Source organism: Heptranchias perlo, chromosome 2 (genome assembly GCF_035084215.1).
Source record: "Heptranchias perlo isolate sHepPer1 chromosome 2, sHepPer1.hap1, whole genome shotgun sequence".
Taxonomy (NCBI): Eukaryota; Metazoa; Chordata; class Chondrichthyes; order Hexanchiformes; family Hexanchidae; genus Heptranchias; species Heptranchias perlo.
Genome location: NC_090326.1, coordinates 147,338,996 through 147,358,477, shown reverse-complemented (window position 1 = coordinate 147,358,477; position 19,482 = coordinate 147,338,996). Strand labels below are relative to the sequence as shown.

The following is a 19,482-nucleotide window of genomic DNA, read 5'->3' as shown; positions in this document are numbered from 1 at the left end:
GTGGCACTACCACCGTGCTAAATGGGATAGATTCAGAATGGATCTAGCAGCTCAAAACTGGGCATCCATGAGGCGCTGTGAGCCATCAGCAGCAGCAGAATTGTATTCCAGCACAATCTGTAACCTCATGGCCCGGCATATTCCTCACTCTACCATTACCAACAAGCCAGGGGATCAACCCTGGTTCAATGAGGAGTGTAGAAGAGCATGCCAGGAGCAGCACCAGGCGTACCTAAAAATGAGGTGCCAACCTGGTGAAGCTACAACTCAGGACTACATGCATGCTGAACAGCAGAAGCAACATGCTATAGACAGAGCTAAGCGATTCCACAACCAACGGATCAGATCAAAGCTCTGCAGTCCTGCCACATCCGGTATGAATGGTGGTGGACAATTAAACAACTAACGGGAGGAGGAGGCTCTGCAAACATCCCCATCCTCAATGATGGCGGAGTCCAGCACGTGAGTGCAAAAGACAAGGCTGAAGCGTTTGCAACCATCTTCAGCCAGAAGTGCCGAGTGGATGATCCATCTCAGCCTCCTCCCGATATCCCCACCATCACGGAAGCCAGTCTTCGTCCAATTCGATTCACTCCACGTGATATCAAGAAACGGCTGAGTGCACTGGATACAGCAAAGGCTATGGGCCCCGACAATATCCCAGCTGTAGTGCTGAAGACTTGTGCTCCAGAACTAGCTGCGCCTCTAGCCAAGCTGTTCCACTACAGCTACAACACTGGCATCTACCCGACAATGTGGAAAATTGCCCAGGTATGTCCTGTCCACAAAAAGCAGGACAAATCTAATCCGGCCAATTACCGCCCCATCAGTCTACTCTCAAACATCAGCAAAGTGATGGAAGGTGTCGTCGACAGTGCTATCAAGCGGCACTTACTCACCAATAACCTGCTCACCGATGCTCAGTTTGCGTTCCGCCAGGACCACTCGGCTCCAGACCTCATTACAGCCTTGGTCCAAACATGGACAAAAGAGCTGAATTCCAGAGGTGAGGTGAGAGTGACTGCCCTTGACATCAGGGCAGCATTTGACCGAGTGTGGCACCAAGGAGCCCTCATAAAATTGAAGTCAATGGGAATCAGGGAGAAAACTCTCCAGTGGCTGGAGTCATACCTAGCACAAAGGAAGATGGTAGTGGTTGTTGGAGGCCAATCATCTCAGCCCCAGGACAAAGCTGCAGGGGTTCCTCAGGGCAGTGTCCTTGGCCCAACCATCTTCAGCTGCTTCATCAATGACCTTCCCTCCATCATAAGGTCAGAAATGGGGATGTTCGCTGATGACTGCACAGTGTTCAGTTCCATTCGCAACCCCTCAAAGAATGAAGCAGTCCGAGCCCGCATGCAGCAAGACCTGGACAATATCCAGGCTTGGGCTAATAAGTGGCAAGTAACATTCACGCCAGACAAGTGCCAGGCAATGACCATCTCCAACAAGAGAGAGTCTAACCACCACCCCTTGACATTCAACGGCATTACCATCGCCGAATCCCCCACCATCAAATCCTGGGGGTCACCATTGACCAGAAACTTAACTGGACCAGCCATATAAATACTGTGGCTACTAGAGCAGGTCAGAGGCTGGGTATTCTGCGGCGAGTGACTCACCTCCTGACTCCCCAAAGCCTTTCCACCATCTACAAGGCACAAGTCAGGAGTGTGATGGAATACTCTCCACTTGCCTGGATGAGTGCAGCTCCAACAACACTCAAGAAGCTCGACACCATCCAAGATAAAGCAGCCAGCTTGATTGGCACCCCATCCACCACCCTAAACATTCACTCCCTTCACCAACGGCGCACTGTGGCTGCAGTGTGTACCATCCACAGGATGCACTGCAGCAACTCGCCAAGGCTTCTTCGACAGCACCTCCCAAACCCGCGACCTCTACCACCTAGAAGGACAAAAGCAGTAGGCACATGGGAACAACACCACCTGCACGTTCCCCTCCAAGTCACACACCATCCCAACTTGGAAATATATCGCCGTTCCTTCATTGTCGCTGGGTCAAAATCCTGGAACTCCCTACCTAACAGCACTGTGGGAGAACCGTCACCACACGGACTGCAGCGGTTCAAGAAGGCGGCTCACCACCACCTTCTCGAGGGCAATTAGGGATGGACAATAAATGCTGGCCTCGCCAGCGATGCCCACATCCCGTGAACGAATAAAAAAAAAGCAGGAGTAGGCCATTTGGCCCTTCAAGCCTGCTCCGCCATTCAATATGATCATGGCTGATCCTCTATCTCAATACCATATTCCCGTTCTCTCCCCATACCACTTGATGCCTTTTGTGTCGAGAAATCTATCTAACTCCTTCTTAAATATATTCAGTGACTTGGCCTCCACAGCCTTCTGTGGTAGAGAATTCCACAGTTTCACCACCCTCTGAGTGAAGAAATTCTCCTCATCTGAGTCCTAAATGTCCTACCCTGTATCCTGAGAATGTGATCCCACGTTCTGGACCCCCCAGCCAGGGGAAACATCCTTCCTGCATCCAATCTGTCTAGCCCTGTCAGAATTTTATACGTTTCAATGAGATCCCCTCTCATTCATCTAAACTCGAGTGAATACAGGCCTAGTCAACCCAATCTCTCCTCATACCACAGTCCTGCCATCCCAGAGATCAGTCTGGTGAAGCTTCGCTGCACTCCCTCAATGGCAAGTATATCCTTTCTTCGGTAAGGAGACCAAAACTGTACACAATACTCCAGGTGTGGTCTCACCAAGGCCCTGTATAACTGCAGTAAGACATCCTTGCTCCTGTACTCAAATCCTCTTGCAATGAAGGCCAACATACCATTTGCCTTCCTAACTGCTCGCTGCACCTGCATGTTTGCTTTCAGTGACTGGTGTACAAGGACACTCAGGTCCCTTTGTACATCAACATTCCCCAATCTATCACCATTTAAATAATACTCTGCCTTTCTGTTTTTCCTTCCAAAGTGGATAACTTCACATTTATCCACATTATACTGCATCTGCCATGTATTTGCCCACTCGTTCAACTTGTCTAAATCGACTTGAAGCCTCTTTGCATCCTCCTCACAACTCACAATCCCACCTAGTTTTGTGTCGTCAGCAATCTTGGAAATATTACATTTGGTTCCCTCATCCAAATCATTGATATATAGGGCCCGATGTTAGCAGGGCTGCGGGTTCTCGGCGGGGGGGCTATCGGGCGCGTGGGTAACGCGCCCGGCGAAATGAGTCAGCCACCCGCGCGATCGTAGCATAATTGGATCCACTTACCTTCTCCTCCGGGTTCCCCACTGCTGATCTGCGCGTCGGGCGGGCTGCGCATGCGCAGTAAGATCTGTCACTGGAGGAGCTCTATTTAAAGGGGCAGTCATCCAGTGATAGATGCTGCAACAAACAGAAAAAATTACAGCATGGAGCAGCCCAGGGGGAAGGCTGCTCCCAGTCTAATGATGCCTCACTCCAGGTATCAATACATGGGGTGAGGAGGATGGGGAGGACAGAGATCTTCCCCCCAGCGCGCGGGAGGAAGCGGCCTGCCTCTGCCACCAGGAAGGCCTGGCTCGAGGTGGCAGAGGAGGTCACCTGCACCACCAACATATCGCCCACTTGCATACAGTGCAGGAGGCGCTCCAATGACCTCAGTAGGTTAGCCAAAGTCACTACTTACTCTTTCCCCTACACTCCGTCTGCCACATCACCGCCCCCACCCCACATCTCCTTCAGCACTGCCAAAACTACTCTGTCACATCACCCCTCATACCCACTCAAACCTCATCCTCATCTTACCTGCAATTACTCACCTCGCCAGTACTCATCCCGCCACTACCACTCAACCCAATCCTCATACAATCTCATGGCTCTATCTCATACTCACCCTCTCGTGCATCTCTTTCATGGCCAGCCTCACTCAACCTGCCACTACCTGTGCTGCAGCCACAGGGCATGCATCACATATGTGCAGTAGGCAGCGTAAGGCAAACATGTCGTGAGCATGAAGGGGATGCACAAGGGTGTTCGAGGGTTTGTCATGATTGTTACTTATATTTAATTTCTGACCAGCTCACATTACATATTATATTGGCACCACTACTGCCATGTCTTCGCGAATCTTGTCTGGATTGTGCAATAATGCCCTCTCCTGAGGATCACTATGAAGACCCACAACTGATGCCACCCATTGTGTCACTGCAGAGTGGGTGTAGGTGTATTTGCAGGGCTCTTTTGCGCAGACGACTGAGAGACGTCGGCGATGTCCCCGGTTGCACCCTGGAAGGATGCGGAGGAGAAGTTGTTGAGGGCAGTGGTGACTTTGACAGCGACAGGTAAGAAGATGGTGTTCGGGCCAGCCAGGAGCAGCTCGGCATGAAGGAGGCTGCAGATGTCCACGACTACATGTCGAGTGACTCTGAGCCTCCGTGTGCACTGCTGCTCAGAGAGGTCCAGGAAGCTGAGCCTCAGTCTGTGAACCCTGTGGCGAGGGTAGTGCCCTCTGCGACGCATCTCTCTCTGCGGCAGCCCTCCCTCCTGCTGTACAGGTGGATGTGTCACAGCACTCTGTTGTGGAGCTCCACGTGTCAGAGGTGGACGGCGTGGATGGCGAGGCTGGTGATGCTGTTCGCCCTCCGAGGAGGCCATGACTGCAGCTACGGCGGCCCCCATCCGGAAGATGTACATCTGAGGGGGTCCGCAAGGTAGGTACATGTCTCTGGACCCCGGGGTAAGTGTGCAAGTTGGTGACTTCGATTGTCAGGAGGAGGGTGGTGGAGGCCAAACTTTGTCCCAAGTGACAGAGTGGCCTCCTGCAATGAGTGAGGGTCTCCCCCCACCACCTGTCAAATGGACCTTTGCAGCTGCCACAGGCTGACATCTGCAACAGGTCCATTTGAACTGGGAGTGTTTCCCCCAGTGTGGGAAACAGTCCCAGTTTGCTCTAAAATCCCACCCCTCCGCACATAATCCCTTAATCAGGTAAGTTAATGATCTGAACAAGCAAAATAAATAGCGTCAAGTGGAACCCCGCTGGCTTTAATTGCCTGCGGGATTCCCACCAGCGGGGGCTGCGGGCGCACACCGGCGCGTCAGTGGGGAACCCGGAAGTGCGCGGGTTCGAGGCGGGCTCCGGTCCCGCTCCGGGATTTCCCGATTTTCGGGTTCCCCCCGCCAGGAACGCACCCGCTGGCGGGTGCTAAAATGCTGCCCATATTTTGAATAGCTGGGGCCCAAGTACTGATCCTAGTGGTACCCCACTAGTCACTGCCTGCCACCTCAAACAAAACACATTTATTCCTACTCTCTGTTTCCTGTCTGTTAACCAATTTTCAATCCATGCCAGTATATTACACCAATCCCATGTGCTTTAATTTTGCACACTAACCTCTTGTGTGTGAATTTATCGAAGGCCTTCTGAAAATCCAAATAAGCCACATCCACTGGTTCTTCCTTATCTATTCTACCAGTTACATCCTCAAAAAACTCCAGTAGGTTTGTCAAACATGATTTCCCTTTCATAAATCCATGTTGACTTTGTCTAATCCCATTGATATTTTTTAAGTGTCCTGTTATCACATCCTTTATAATGGACTCTAGCATTTTCTCTACTACTGATGTTAGGCTAACTGGTTTGTTGTTCCCTGTTTTCTCTCTCCCTCCTTTTTTAAATAGTGGCGTTACATTTGCCACCCTCCAATCTGCAGGAACTGTTCCATAATCTATAGAATTTTGGAAGATGACAACTAATGCATCCACTATTTCCATGGCTACCTCTTTTAGTACTCAGGGATGCAGATTATCAGGTCCTGGGGATTTATCAGCTTTCAGTCCCATTAATTTCTCCAGCACTATTTTTTTACTAATACTAATTTCCTTTAATTCCTCCTTCTCACTAGTCCCTTGGTTCCCTAGCATTTCTGGGAAGTTATTTGTGTCCTCTTCCATGAAGACAGAACCAAAGTATTTATTTAATTGCTCTGCCATTTCCTTGTTCCCCATTATAAATTCTCCCGTTTCTGACTGTAAGGAACCTACATTTGTCTTCTCTGCGTTAAATTTCATCTGCCTTGTGTCGGCCAATTTCACCAGTCTGTCATTATCCTCTGCATTGTTTACTACATTTCTGAGTTTCCTGTCATCTGCAGACTTTGAAATTAGACCCTGTATACCCAAGTCCAGGTCATTAATCTATATCAAAAAGAATAGTGGTCCTAATACCGACCCCTGGGAACACCACTGTATACTTCCCTCCAGTCTGAAAAACAACCATTCACCAATACTCTCTTCTATCTGTCCCTTAGCCAATTTTGTATCCACATTGCCGCTGTCCCTTTCATCCCACGGCGTGTAATGTTGCTTACAAGTCTATTATGTGGTACTTTATCAAGTGCCTTTTGAAAGTCCATGTACCCAACATCAACCGCAATACCCTCATCAACCCTCTCCGTTACTTCATCAAAGAACTCAATCAAGTTAGTCAAACAAAATTTTCCTTTAACAAATCCATGCTGACTTTCATTTATTAACTCGTACTTTTCCAAGTGCCAATTAATTTGTCCCAGATTATTGTCTCTAAAAGTTTCCACACCATCAACGATAGGCTGACTGGCCTGTAATTGCCCTTTTTTGAACAGGGGTGTAACATTTGCAATCCTCCAGTACCATCCCCATATCTAAGGAGGATTGGAAGATTGTGGCCTGAGCCTCTGCAATTTCTACCCTTACTTCCTTCAGTAACCTAGGATGCATCCCATCTGGACTGAGTGACTTTTCTACTTTGAGTACTGCCAATTTTTTAAGTACCTCCTCTTTACCTATTTTTATCCTTTCCAATGCCGCTACTACCTCCTCCTTTACTGCTGCATTGGCAGCATCCTCTTCTTTAGTGAAGACAGAAGCAAAGTATTTATTTAGTACCTTAGCCATGCCCTCTGCCTCCACAAGAAGATCTCCATTTTTGTCCCTAATTGACCCCACCCATCCTTTGACTACCCTTTTACTATTTATACGTTTATAAAAGACTTTGGATTTCCTTTTATGTTAGCCGCCAATCTATTTTCATACTCTCTCTTTGCCCCTCTTATACCCTTTTTTAGATCTCCTCTATACTTGCTGCATTTAGCTTGGTTCTCTACTGTGTTACGAACCTTACATTTGTCATATGCCTCCTTTTTCTGTTTCATTTTAATCTCTATTGTTAATCATCCAGGAAGCTCTAGCTCTGGATGCCCTTCCTCTTCCCCTCAAGGGAATGGGTCTACTCTGTACCCAAACCATCTCCTCCTTGAAGGCCTCCCATTGTTCAATTACTGTTTTGACTACGAATTTTTGATTCCAATCCACCTGGGCAAGATTCCTTTTTAACTCACTGAAATTAGCCCTCCTCCAGTTAAGTATTTTTACGCTTGATTGTTCCTTGTCCTTTTCCATAACAATTCTAAACCTGATGACATTATGATCACTGATCACCAAATGCTCTCCCACTGAAATATGCTCCACTTGCCACACTTCATTCCCCAGAATTAGATCCAGCACTGCTTCCTTCCTCGTTGGGCTGGAAACACACTGATCTATAAAGTTCTCTTGTATACATTTCAGAAATTCCTCCCCCTCTTTGTCGTTTACACTGTTACTATCCCAGTCTATATTGGGATAATTGAAGTCCCCCATTATCACCACTCTATATTTCTTGCATCTTTCTGTAATTTGCCTGCAATCTCACCCTATCAACATATCCTTCTATCCCTTTCTTCCTCATGTACTTATCTAGCTTCCCCTTAAATGCATCTATGCTAATTGCCTCAATTACTCCATTTGGTAGCGAGTTCTACATTCTCACCACTCTGAATGAAGAAATTCATCTCATGCTTTCCCTTTGTATAGCCTTAGACTACATGGTCTTAAAAGGGGCAGATCAAACACAGCTGCACCTAAGTAGGAGAATAATATTGTATATTACAGTGCATAATATATCTATTGCTTTAAAACAACATATCCTCTGAATTACTGATCCGAGACAAAAGATGTCATTTAGATCGGGGATGCATTGCTTCCGCCATCATTAACATTGGGGCAGCTGTTGTTCCTCCTTCTCCCACTAAATCAATACCTACGCCCTCTCCGTCTCCCAACTTCATTCTGCAATGAGATCTCTGTCTCTCTCTCCACATGATCCTACAGATTCTTCCTTCTCTACCTCACCATGTCTATTCCTGGCTCTATCTCATCCCAGCATTCTCTCTCCATGAGGTTTCCAGACTCAATGTCCCAGTTCCATCTCTGCATATGTTCTTGCAAGTGCTTCTCTATGTTGGCTTTTCTGGTCAATCACCCAGTGCTATCTCTCCAAATGTTCTTCTGTTCAATATCTCCACAGGTCTGTCTTCTTAATTCCCTTGCCTCTATCACTCCATGGAATCTCCCTGCACTGTCTGCTCTTGTGATTTTGCTGCCCTATCTTTCCAAGCTCTATTATTGGATCTTTTAGCTCCAGCTGTCTCTATTTTCACTTCTATCTATCCATCCATAGGTTCCTTCAGTAATTTCAGTCTTAACAGCTCTGTACATTTGTTGGCTTTCCGTTCCTTTTTTGAGACTACGTAATCCCCTATGAACCTGTGCATCAAATTTCTTTTCCCCTTTTTTTTCTCTCAGCCCCAGACTGCACATGCCTGAAACGAGACAGCACAGAAGTTCTGCTTTCATGTCAATAACAATCCCATTCCTGGCCCAAACCACTAGGAGACATATGAGTGGCCCACTGGAGACTCTGCAAACATTTTTCCCTCTTCTCCATTGGGAGGTATCTGGCCTCCGCTTTCCATCTTCTGAAAGGATGTGACTGAGATCAAGAATTTAGTAAAACGAAGTTTCAAACCTGTGTCTCTCCATTCCACGGTGTTATGGTATCCCCAAATGCACCCTTTGAGAGGGACTTCCCCGCTGCAACTTTCTCCGTGAAGTCCCTTGTTCTGTCCTTCTTTGTCTTCTGGTTCTATCTGTCCATGGGGATCTCTTGGCGGTATCGATACATGGGATCTTTCAGCTCTGCCCTTCACTGTTACCCAGGACCGTCTATCCATAGGATTTCCTGGCTTTGTCTGTCAGAGCCAGCCGTTGAGTTCTAGCTTTAAGTGTGTTAGAAACGACTGAATTGACAAAATCAATATCAATAAAGATAAATCAAGTTTCAAGTGTCAAATTTCACTTATTGCCAGTGACGGTTACAGAGAGATCAATATCACTCCTGACCTAGTCACTTGATGTACAACTGGGAGGTGAACAGCTGTCAGTTTCCACCATGATACCCCCTCCAGCAAAAAAAGTGGTGAAATGGTACAAAGTCAGTGTATTCTCTGTACTATGAAGAGTAATGCACTCTGAAGAGCTTTCCTCAGCACTAACACATCTTGAGTTTGAGGTAACATTGATAAACCACTTGTACTTCAATATGTCACTACCTTGAAACAAGCTACAGACTGTGCGTCATACTGCGCTTAACACGTTCCCGGGTATCATTTATTCCCTACAGGCACGAAACGGTGGTATTTCCTGTTACACTTCAGACTTAACCTCATAATACTAACAACACTCTTCATGCCTAAAAGGCACCAAATTAGAAGCATCAGTAAACTTCTGTATCAAAGGTAACAGGCAGGTGCAATGGTAAGAAAAACCTTCGGAGCAAAATTTACAGCCTGCACTACATTATGAACAACAGCAGTTACTAAAGTGGATTTGAGCCAGTAATTCAATCTCAGGAGTTCATGAGGATCATGAACCACTAAAGTCTGGCTCTTTCAGTTTATGAAGTCAGCTAAAAACCGCAATTGGATTTTGCCCTTTAATCCACTTACTGCTATTTATGATCTTCTCTAGAACAGATACAGCTGAGGTTCACCTCAGTTCTTAACTGACTGAATTCACACTCCTTAAAAGTTCCCTTTCAAAAGAAAATCATATTTTTCTTTAAAATGGCCGATCAGATCCCTGTAAGTCTAACTGCGCTACTTGTTCAGGGAGCTACTTGCATACAAGAACAATTCATGCTTTGCTTTATTCATAGTTGAAGATGAGAATGCAGCTTGTCAACGTGTGATCTCCTGGACTTCCGTGTGATCTCCTGGACTGGTTTCGATCGCCTGAGAGGGTTGGAGAGGAATTTTCCAGTGTATTTTTTCCCCTTATTGTACCTGGGCTTTTTCTCTGTTTTTTGGGCTCCCAGGCAGGGGAGTGTCCAGTCATGATGCTCCAGCCATCATGGTGTGTGGCGCAGGCTTGATGGACCAGCCGGTCTTTTACCTGCCCTTAAATTTCGTATGTTCTTATGTGCGGAATTGCAGTGGGGCAGGACTTCTATATGCCCCCTTGTATCTGCCCCAACCCCCTAACCATTTTCCTGTGTTGGGGATCGTTACCTATGCATGGCAGGCTCTCAGCAGGATTCCCACCATCAAGCAGTCCGCTTGATCGGAAGCCCATCCACCACCTTACGCATCCGCTCCTTCCACCACCGGCGCACCGTGGCTGCAGTGTGTATCATCTACAGGATGCACTGCAGCAACTAGCCAAGGCTTCTCTCGACAGCACCTCCCAAACCCGCGACCTCTACCACCTAGAAGGACAAGGGCAGCAGGTGCATGGGAACAACACCACCTCCAGGTCACACACCATCCCGACTTGGAAATATATCGTCATTCCGTCAACGTCGCTGGGTCAAAATCCTGGAAGTCCCTACCTAACAGCACTGTGGGAGAACCTTCGCCACACCGATTGCAGCGGTTCAAGAAGGCGGCTCACCACCACCTTCTCAAGGGCAACTGGGATGAGCAATAATGCCCTTAACACCAGAATGAATAAAAAAAAGAGCCACTGGTGTAATCGAGGAAACTCCGGCAGTGCTGCAGGGGAAACGCTATTGCAGCACCAGACGAGGCATCGAGCAACCCTAACGGGGCAAAAAGGCTTCAAAGGTTCCTGCTGAAGGCCTAAGCCGAGACCAAGGCCTTCAACAGGTAAGTGTTTAGGGCTGACTGGAGGGAGCTATAAGGCTGCAGGTCCCTCACCATCCATCAGGATAACTTAGGCCTTTACCACTGCTTCCATGGGACTAATGCCACCTTTCACATGGCGGTCCCAGAAGTGGCGATAAATGGGGAGGACGGGAGAAAGATCCACCAGGGACCCGGGCCCTGCTCCCTACTGATATTTGCATGGTGGTGGGTGGGCAAGCGACAGCCAGAAGTGGTCCCGACAGGGACTGGGGGAGGGAAATCGCAGTTGGGGGCGGTGAGATGACAGTAGGCCTCACCACCTGAATTTTACAACATCCTCTGCCACGATTCACCCCCAACTTACCTTGCTGGAAGCTGCCCCGGACGAATTTGAGGCCTCAGTCCAGCAAGCTGCACTGGGACACCCGTTTGGCTCCCCACCACTCGCCTGCCAGATTGAAATAAGGCCGGGACCTGAGAATGGCGAGTGCCTCTTCGCCGCCAGAATAGGCGGCCGACCAGCGCTCCGCAGGTTGGTCACCCAAAAGTCAAGACAGACCCCATTGAGCCCTCAAGAGGGAATGAATGAATGATATTGACTACAATGCACAGTGTGGAGACGCATGACACAACTGCTACTCGCTGCAGTTCTGTAAACCCAGACACTCCCTCCTCATCAGGAGCCACTCAGTCACATCGCCTTATAGGTGGCTATTTTGTTCCAGCCATTAGATATGATATTTGTGGAAACCACTGCCATTCCATATATTGGCACAACTGAACCTGCTGCCTGTATAAACTCTATTAGCTGTCTTCCTTTCATTCTGACACTAATGAAAATCGTGCACCTAAACAACATTTCCTTAGCAGCTAACTACCAATGACCCAGGGAACACGAGGCAAATATTTAAAACAGTCCCTCCAGTTAAACCAGGGAAAGGGCCGAACAGTTTTTTTTTGCTGTTTTGAGTAGATATCACGTCTTCTGTGAATTTGTGTAGTTACTTCCTGTCACCTGATCGACAGGACACCACGTTTGTATTCTTATTTTTGGAACTAGACTGAGGTAAAAAAAAAAGCAGCATGTTTTATATTTCTCTCTGTCTGGTTGCTGTGGTACGAACAGGAGAGAGCACAAGGATCCATTGGATATGACTGTCATGAATAGGGGTTCTGCGAGGTTTCAAACCTTTGGGGTGAGAAATTGGACTCACGCCCTAAATGGGCGGCAAGTCGGAAAAGCGATTGTCTGGCGCGACGGTCCGTGGCGGCCTGAGGCCCGAGCCTTATTTGAATGAAGCCGGCGAGCTGCGGGTGTCAATCGAGTGTCCATCGAGTGTCCCAATGCAGCTCACCAGTCAGAACATAAGAAATAGGAGCAGGAGTGGGCTATACGGCCCCTCGAGCCTGCTCCGCCATTCAATAAGATCTCGGCCGATCTTTTATCTCAACTCCACTTTCCCGCCCAAATCTGGTACATGAAGTGGCATTATACCTGTGCAGTATAGTAACCACTTAATACAGACTGCATGGTTTGTCCTGAAATCAATCAGGTCAAGGTCAAGTATTCCATAATACATGAAAATAGATTGGACTTTTACACTTGGGAAACCATCATATTAATTTGATAAACCTGGCTCACTATGTTTTTTTTAATATCTCACAAGAACATCATCCCAGGCAATGTGCTCCCAGCTGGTCAGTCTTTCTGCTGCCACAGCACTGCATCTCATATGGAGCTAGTCCTTGTGGAGCTCTATGGGCTATTGTGAACGTACAGGAATTACAGTATGGATATTGATCCAGGTTTAGTGTTGTCAGTAAAGTTGGTGAAGTACGTGTCTCATTTTTATACTAAAGGCAGCAGTCGGAATTAAAAGTTCTGTAAAAATAGTGCAAGCCTCTGTATTGTATATTGTTGCTGATAATCTGTTACACGTAGAAACATAGAAACATAGAAAATAGGAGCAGGAGTAGGCCATTTGGCCCTTCGAGCCTACTCCGCCATTCAATATGATCATGGCTGATCCTCTATCTCAATACCATATTCCCGCTCTCTCCCCATGACCCTTGATGCGTTTTGTGTCTAGGAATCTATCTAGCTCCTTAAATATATTCAGTGACTTGGCCTCCACAGCCTTCTGTGGTAGAGAATTCCACAGGTTCACCACCCTCTGAGTGAAGAAATTTCTCCTCATCTCAGTCCTAAATGTCCTACCCCGTATCCTGAGGCTGTGACCCCTCGTTCTGGATCCCACAGCCAGGGGAAACATCCTTCCTGCATCCAGTCTGTCTAGCCCTGTCAGAATTTTATATATCTCCTCTCATTCTTCTAAACTCGAGTGAATACAGGCCGAGTCGACCCAATCTCTCCTCATACGACAGTTCTGCCATCCCAGGAATCAGTCTGGTGAACCTACATAGAATTTTACAGCACCAAACAGACTATTCGGCACAACTAGTCTGTCCTGGTGTTCATGTTCCACACGAGCCTCCTCCCACCTTACTTCATCTAACCATATCAACATATCCTTCTATTCCTTTCTCCCTCACGTGTTTATCTAGCTTCCCCTTAAATGCATTTATGCTGTTCCCCTCAACTACTCCTGGTAGTAGCGAGTTCCACATTCTCACCACTCTCTGGGTAAAGAAGTTTCTCCTGAATTCCTTATTGGATTTATTACTGATGATATTATATTTCTGATCCCTAGTTTTGGACTCCCCGACAAGTGGAAACATCTTCTCTACATCTACCCTATCGAACTCCTTTATCATTTTGAAGACCTCAGGTCATCTCTCAGTCTTCTCTTTTATGAGAAGGCTCATGTCATAATCAGCAGACAAAATATCATAACAAAGGCCTCTGTTTGCCCCCTAGGCAGTATTACCATTTGCGATATACTACACGTAAGTCGTATTTCAATTCATAGGGAGTGTGGGTTCGCTTACAGGAGTGTGGGTTCGCTTACGGGAGTGTCGGTCCGCTTACGGGAGTGGTCCTTGGCATTGAGCATGAGAGAACAATCTGGGTAAACTCAAAAATATAATAGTGACATGTATTCGTTCAATGGATGGATTAGACATTGTAACACTTGTGTGTTATTCAGTCAGATCCACCCTCTGGATAACTATCTATTAAACTATTCCTAGATTTCATGTTGTGAGAAATTCATGCAGCATGACGTACAAATAGGTTGGCTCCAAATAAAACTTAAGAAACCAAGTGATAAAAGCACATTTAGTCCATGAAGCCCACTTCTTCCACACATCACACACAACATGTTCCACCAATGACTATTCCACCCATTTCATCTCTAAGGAAAAGATGTACCGGACGTTCCTTGCATATCCAACCCCTCCATTCATGTAAAGTCAAGCAAAACTCTAAAATACCTACATAACCCAACATCCTACATTATTCATCTCCAATAGGTTGTCTTCCTTGGCTTGACAGTTTCATGGTCCCCAGAGTTCAAGACCCGTCATGCTTCGCACAGCTTTCAATTATCTCTATTTGTACTTATCCTTAAAACCTTCAATCCTGATTCATCTAGCGCTTTTTCATAGCATTTAATTGACTGCATTAACTGCTCCAGCTAAGAGTCTGCTCCACATATTCAGAACTTTGTGGGGATAAAAATTCTTCTAATCTCAAATCTTCCTTGAGACTTATTAATTTTATACTCACGTCCTCTACTTCTGTGCTCTCAATCCCAAGTTAAATAACCTGACTGCTTCGACATTATTCAATCCCTTCATCATGAAGATGAACTGCACCACCAGGAGAAAATATCACAATCAACTGTCTCAGGTATTCCAAAAATACTGTGAATTAAGTAATATTGAGTGATATTGCATATTTCTCTAACTCTGCTTTATAATGCACTAATATGATAACATGCAATCTCTAACACAAACTGGGAATCGTAAATATTACGCTAGAAATTATTATTGGCGATATTAGTAGAACACTTATTGCACTCCTATGACATTCCTCTCTCTGCTGTTGTAGCAGAGGCATTATTCATTCAAAATAAACTGGTTAAAACCTCTGTTAAAATAGTGGACTGAGGAATGTCGTAACAATGAGTTAATCATCCGGCCACAATCGCTGGCAGTAATCGTTCATCTATTGTATGTTAACAAATGGGTACATTTCACAATTTAGTGCTGCTGGTACAAAGCTTCATATTAAATTGTAAAATTTACCACAAAATGTACTTGGCACTCAGGTTATTTGTCTCCCTGTCACTATAGCACAGCATTCACACAGTTCCCGAAGGAAGCATGATGGACACAAATTCTTGCAGTCCCAATATGAGATTTACAGAAGGCAATATAACCCAGCAGAAAATGTACACGGTTTAATAACCTTGCAAAAGGTGTAGAAGGTCCTACGTTGGTCCTTCTTCCAGCTGACTGATGTATTTTTCACATGCCAAGGCTGATTTGTGGCGAGCTGGGCAGCTTTGTGTTGGAAACTCCATTACTGACACACCTCTGCAAGTGAACTTTGTGTCTGGAACAAGGTGACAGGTTGAGAAACCACCTGTTGTCCTTTTTGATAGTTTGGTTTCTCTCTAAACAGTTTTCCTCAAAGTATAACAGGCAGAAGCATGCATCAGAGCACCAGCTACTTTGCACATTTTATAGCAAGTGTCTGCCAGTCCATCAGTCTGAACTACATACAAAATTAGAAACACGCGAGTAGTTCAAAAATATTTATGCCTGTATAGCCCACACTGCACAACAGCAACTTAAAATACGCCAACAAAATGTAAAGCACCCAGTTTTAAAAGTACTGAGTGGCTCCAGCATGAACTCTCGAATGGCTCAAAATACATTAATTTATGCTGGAATGTAAATTCAAACCGTGTGACCTAAAAGTTACTGTTGATGACAATAGCCACCGAAAGCTCGACATTCCCTGTCCTCTATTTTAGCAGAGGTGTTACCCATCAAAAATAAATGGGTTAGCACCTGTCCTAAAACAGCAGCAGAGGAGTTAAACATTCAGCCGCTAATTATGCCCGACAATAGTTACGTTCCTCGTATCATGTCAGTCAGCTGTAATGACTATTTTACCTTATATCATTACTTACTGGTGGATCCTAATTTTCCCTAAAGATTTTCTGAGCAACAGAAATTCTAGTCCCCAATTTTAAAAGAAAACTGAGGGAAAAGTGGGTAATAACACTGAGATAAGAATCCTTCCGGATGCTGTGTCCAACTTTATAAATGGGTCTGTGAGTATTTTCTTTGTCCGTTACTTCTAGTAAAATTTTAAACTCAAGATAGTTACAAGTACGGAACAGAGGAAATTTTTAATGTCACTAGGCATAGCGACCTGAGCAATTTTTACTCTCCTGCCCCTTCACCTACGGGGTCTGACTGAATCCAGACTGCCGGGATGGAAGTCTCCTTTCTCTATTGGCTGCAAAGAGCCTGCGAGCAATGGGACTGGACAGTTTCAACTCACCCCTGTGCGACTGCAGTCACACAGCACAAACCTGCTCCACAGTGCACCGACCCCTGTCTGAGAAACCATAGGGTTGGCTAGTGTGGTAACTGTCACAAAGAACAACAAGGCCTTGGAGAGAGTACAGAGGAGGTTTACCAGGATAATACCAGGGATGAAGGATTTCAGTTATGTGGAGAGATTGGAGAAGCTGAGATTGTTCTCCTTCAAGCAGAGAAAGTTGAGGGGAGACCTAACAGAGGTGTTCAAAATCACGAGGAGTTTTGATAGAGCAAGTAGGGACAAACTGTTTCCGTTGGCAAGTGGGTCGGTAACCAGAGGTCATAGATTTAAAATAATTAGCAGAAGAACTGAAAGGGAAATGAGGAGAAATTTTTACACTCAGGGTTGTTAAGATCTGGAACGCACTACCTGAACGGGTAGTGGAAGCAGATTCCATAGGAACTTTATAAAGGCAACTGGATAAATACTTAAAGAGGACTAATTTGCAGGGATATGGGGAAAAAGCTGGGGAGTGGGACTAAATTGGACAACTCTTTCAAAGAGCCAGCACAGGCATGGTGGGCTGAATGGCCTCCTACTGTGCTGTAAGATTCTATGATTCTTCAGAGGCTTCGACAGTAAGGAGCAGTGTTAAGGCAAACAGTGTTTTACTGTGGCTGCTTGATGCTGACAGCTGGCGCAAAACGCAATAAAAAAAATTTAAATTTCCCAGCATTGATATCCCTCACACTAATAACTTGAAAATTTGCCCAAAAAAGATTTTTAAAAAAAAATTCTTTCGATGAGATTTATTGTTAAACCCGTTCAAAGTTTTTTTAGATGCAAACTATTCAATTTTGACCTTGAACTTGAAGATATTGGAGTCCTCACTGCTCCCCCTGTGGATTCCACAGAGCTGCGCTCATAATAAGTAGATGCAATTGGGGCAAGAATGTTAAGGGAGAGGAAATATGAACAACAGCGCTCCAGGAAAAATCCAATGTGTCTGGGAAACTGGGAGGAGAAAGAGAGAGAGAGAGAGCGCGAGAGAGGAGATGTCAGGAGGGGACAGAGAGTTGCAGTGGTGAGGCAGATGCTGGGAGCAGAAAAAGGCTGGGGCAGAAATGACAGATGGTAAGAGCCTTTGGATAAATCTTTCAGAGACAAATCTAATTAAAAATAAACTCGAAATATGGAAACATTATGTATAAACAATAAAAATCTTCTGATGGCAGCTACAACAATTTATTATTTGCACAACGCCCTTCACATAGCAAACTGTCCCAAGGTGCTTTACAGAAGGAGCAGCAGATACAGAAGGAGCAGCAGATACAGAAGGAGCAGCAGCGGGAACTGAAAGAGCAATGGGCACAGAATGGGCAGCGGGCACAGAATGGGCAGCATGCACTGAAGAAGCAGCAGATACAGCAGGAGCAAGAACTGGAGAAGCAGCAGATACAGCAGGAGCAAGAACTGGAGAAGCAGCAGGTACTGGAGGGGCAGCGGGTACAGGAGTAGCAGCGAGAACAGGGGGAGCAGCGAGAACAGGGGGGGCAGCGAGAACAGGGGGAGCAGCGGGTAGAGGAGGAGCAGCGAGAACAGGGGGAGCAGCGAGAACATGGGGGAGCAGCGAGAACAGGGGGGGCAGTGGGAACAGGGGGAGCAGCGAGAACAGGGGGAGCAGCGGGTGTAGGGAGAGAAGCGAGAACAGGGGGAGCAGCGGGTACAGGGGGAGCAGCAGGTACAGGGGGAGCAGCGGGTGTAGGGGGAGCAGCGAGAACAGGGGGAGCAGCGAGAACAGGGGGAGCAGCGGGAACAGGGGGAGCAGCGAGAACAGGGGGGGCAGCAGGTACAGGGGGAGCAGCGAGAACAGGGGGGGCAGCGAGAACAGGGGAGGCAGCGAGAACAGGGGGAGCAGCGAGAACAGGGGGAGCAGTGGGTACAGGGGGAGCAGCGAGAACAGGAGGAGCAGCGAGAACAGGGGGAGCAGCGAGAACAGGAGGAGCAGCGAGAACAGGGGGAGCAGCGGGTGTAGGGGGAGCAGCGAGAACAGGAGGAGCAGCGGGTACAGGGGGAGCAGCGAGAACAGGAGGAGCAGCGGGTACAGGGGGAGCAGCGAGAACAGGAGGAGCAGCGGGTACAGGGGGAGCAGCGAGAACAGGAGGAGCAGCGAGAACAGGGGGAGCAGCGAGAACAGGAGGAGCAGCGAGAACAGGGGGAGCAGCGAGAAGAGGGGGAGCAGCGAGAACAGGGGGGGCAGCGAGAACAGGGGGAGCAGCGAGAACAGGGGGAGCAGTGGGAACAGGGGGAGCAGCAGGTACAGGGGGAGCAGCGAGAACAGGAGGAGCAGCGAGAACTGGGGGGGCAGCGAGAACAGGGGGAGCAGCGAGAACAGGAGGAGCAGCGGGTACAGGGGGAGCAGCGAGAACAGGAGGAGCAGCGAGAACAGGGGGAGCAGCGAGAACAGGAGGAGCAGCGAGAACAGGGGGAGCAGCGAGAAGAGGGGGAGCAGCGAGAACAGGGGGGGCAGCGAGAACAGGGGGAGCAGCGAGAACAGGGGGAGCAGTGGGAACAGGGGGAGCAGCAGGTACAGGGGGAGCAGCGAGAACAGGAGGAGCAGCGAGAACTGGGGGGGCAGCGAGAACAGGGGGAGCAGCGAGAACAGGGGGAGCAGCGGGTACAGGGGGAGCAGCGGGAACAGGGGGAGCAGCGAGAACAGGGGGAGCAGCGAGAACAGGGGGAGCAGCGAGAACAGGGGGGGCAGCGAGAACAGGGGGAGCAGCAGGTACGGGGGAGCAGCAGGTACGGGGGAGCAGCGGGTACAGGGGGTGCAGCGAGAACAGGGGGGGCAGCGAGAACAGAGGGGCAGCGGGTGTAAGGGGAGCAGCGAGAACAGGGGGAGCAGCAGGTACGGGGGAGCAGCAGGTACGGGGGAGCAGCGGGAACAGGGGGAGCAGCGAGAACAGGGGGGGCAGCGAGAACAGAGGGGCAGCGGGTGTAGGGGGAGCAGCGAGAACAGGGGGAGCAGCGAGAACAGGAGGAG

At 47.6% G+C, this 19,482-nt stretch overlaps 1 protein-coding gene and 1 pseudogene across 2 annotated transcripts in view; one reads left to right on the top strand and one right to left on the bottom strand.

The window, feature by feature from the left end:
* Positions 1–19,482, bottom strand: part of ptprn2 (protein tyrosine phosphatase receptor type N2) — a 924,398-nt gene that overhangs the window by 685,533 nt on the left and 219,383 nt on the right. The window lies entirely within an intron of this gene.
* Positions 12,200–19,482, top strand: part of LOC137300238 (processed variable antigen-like) — a 30,469-nt pseudogene continuing 23,186 nt past the window's right edge.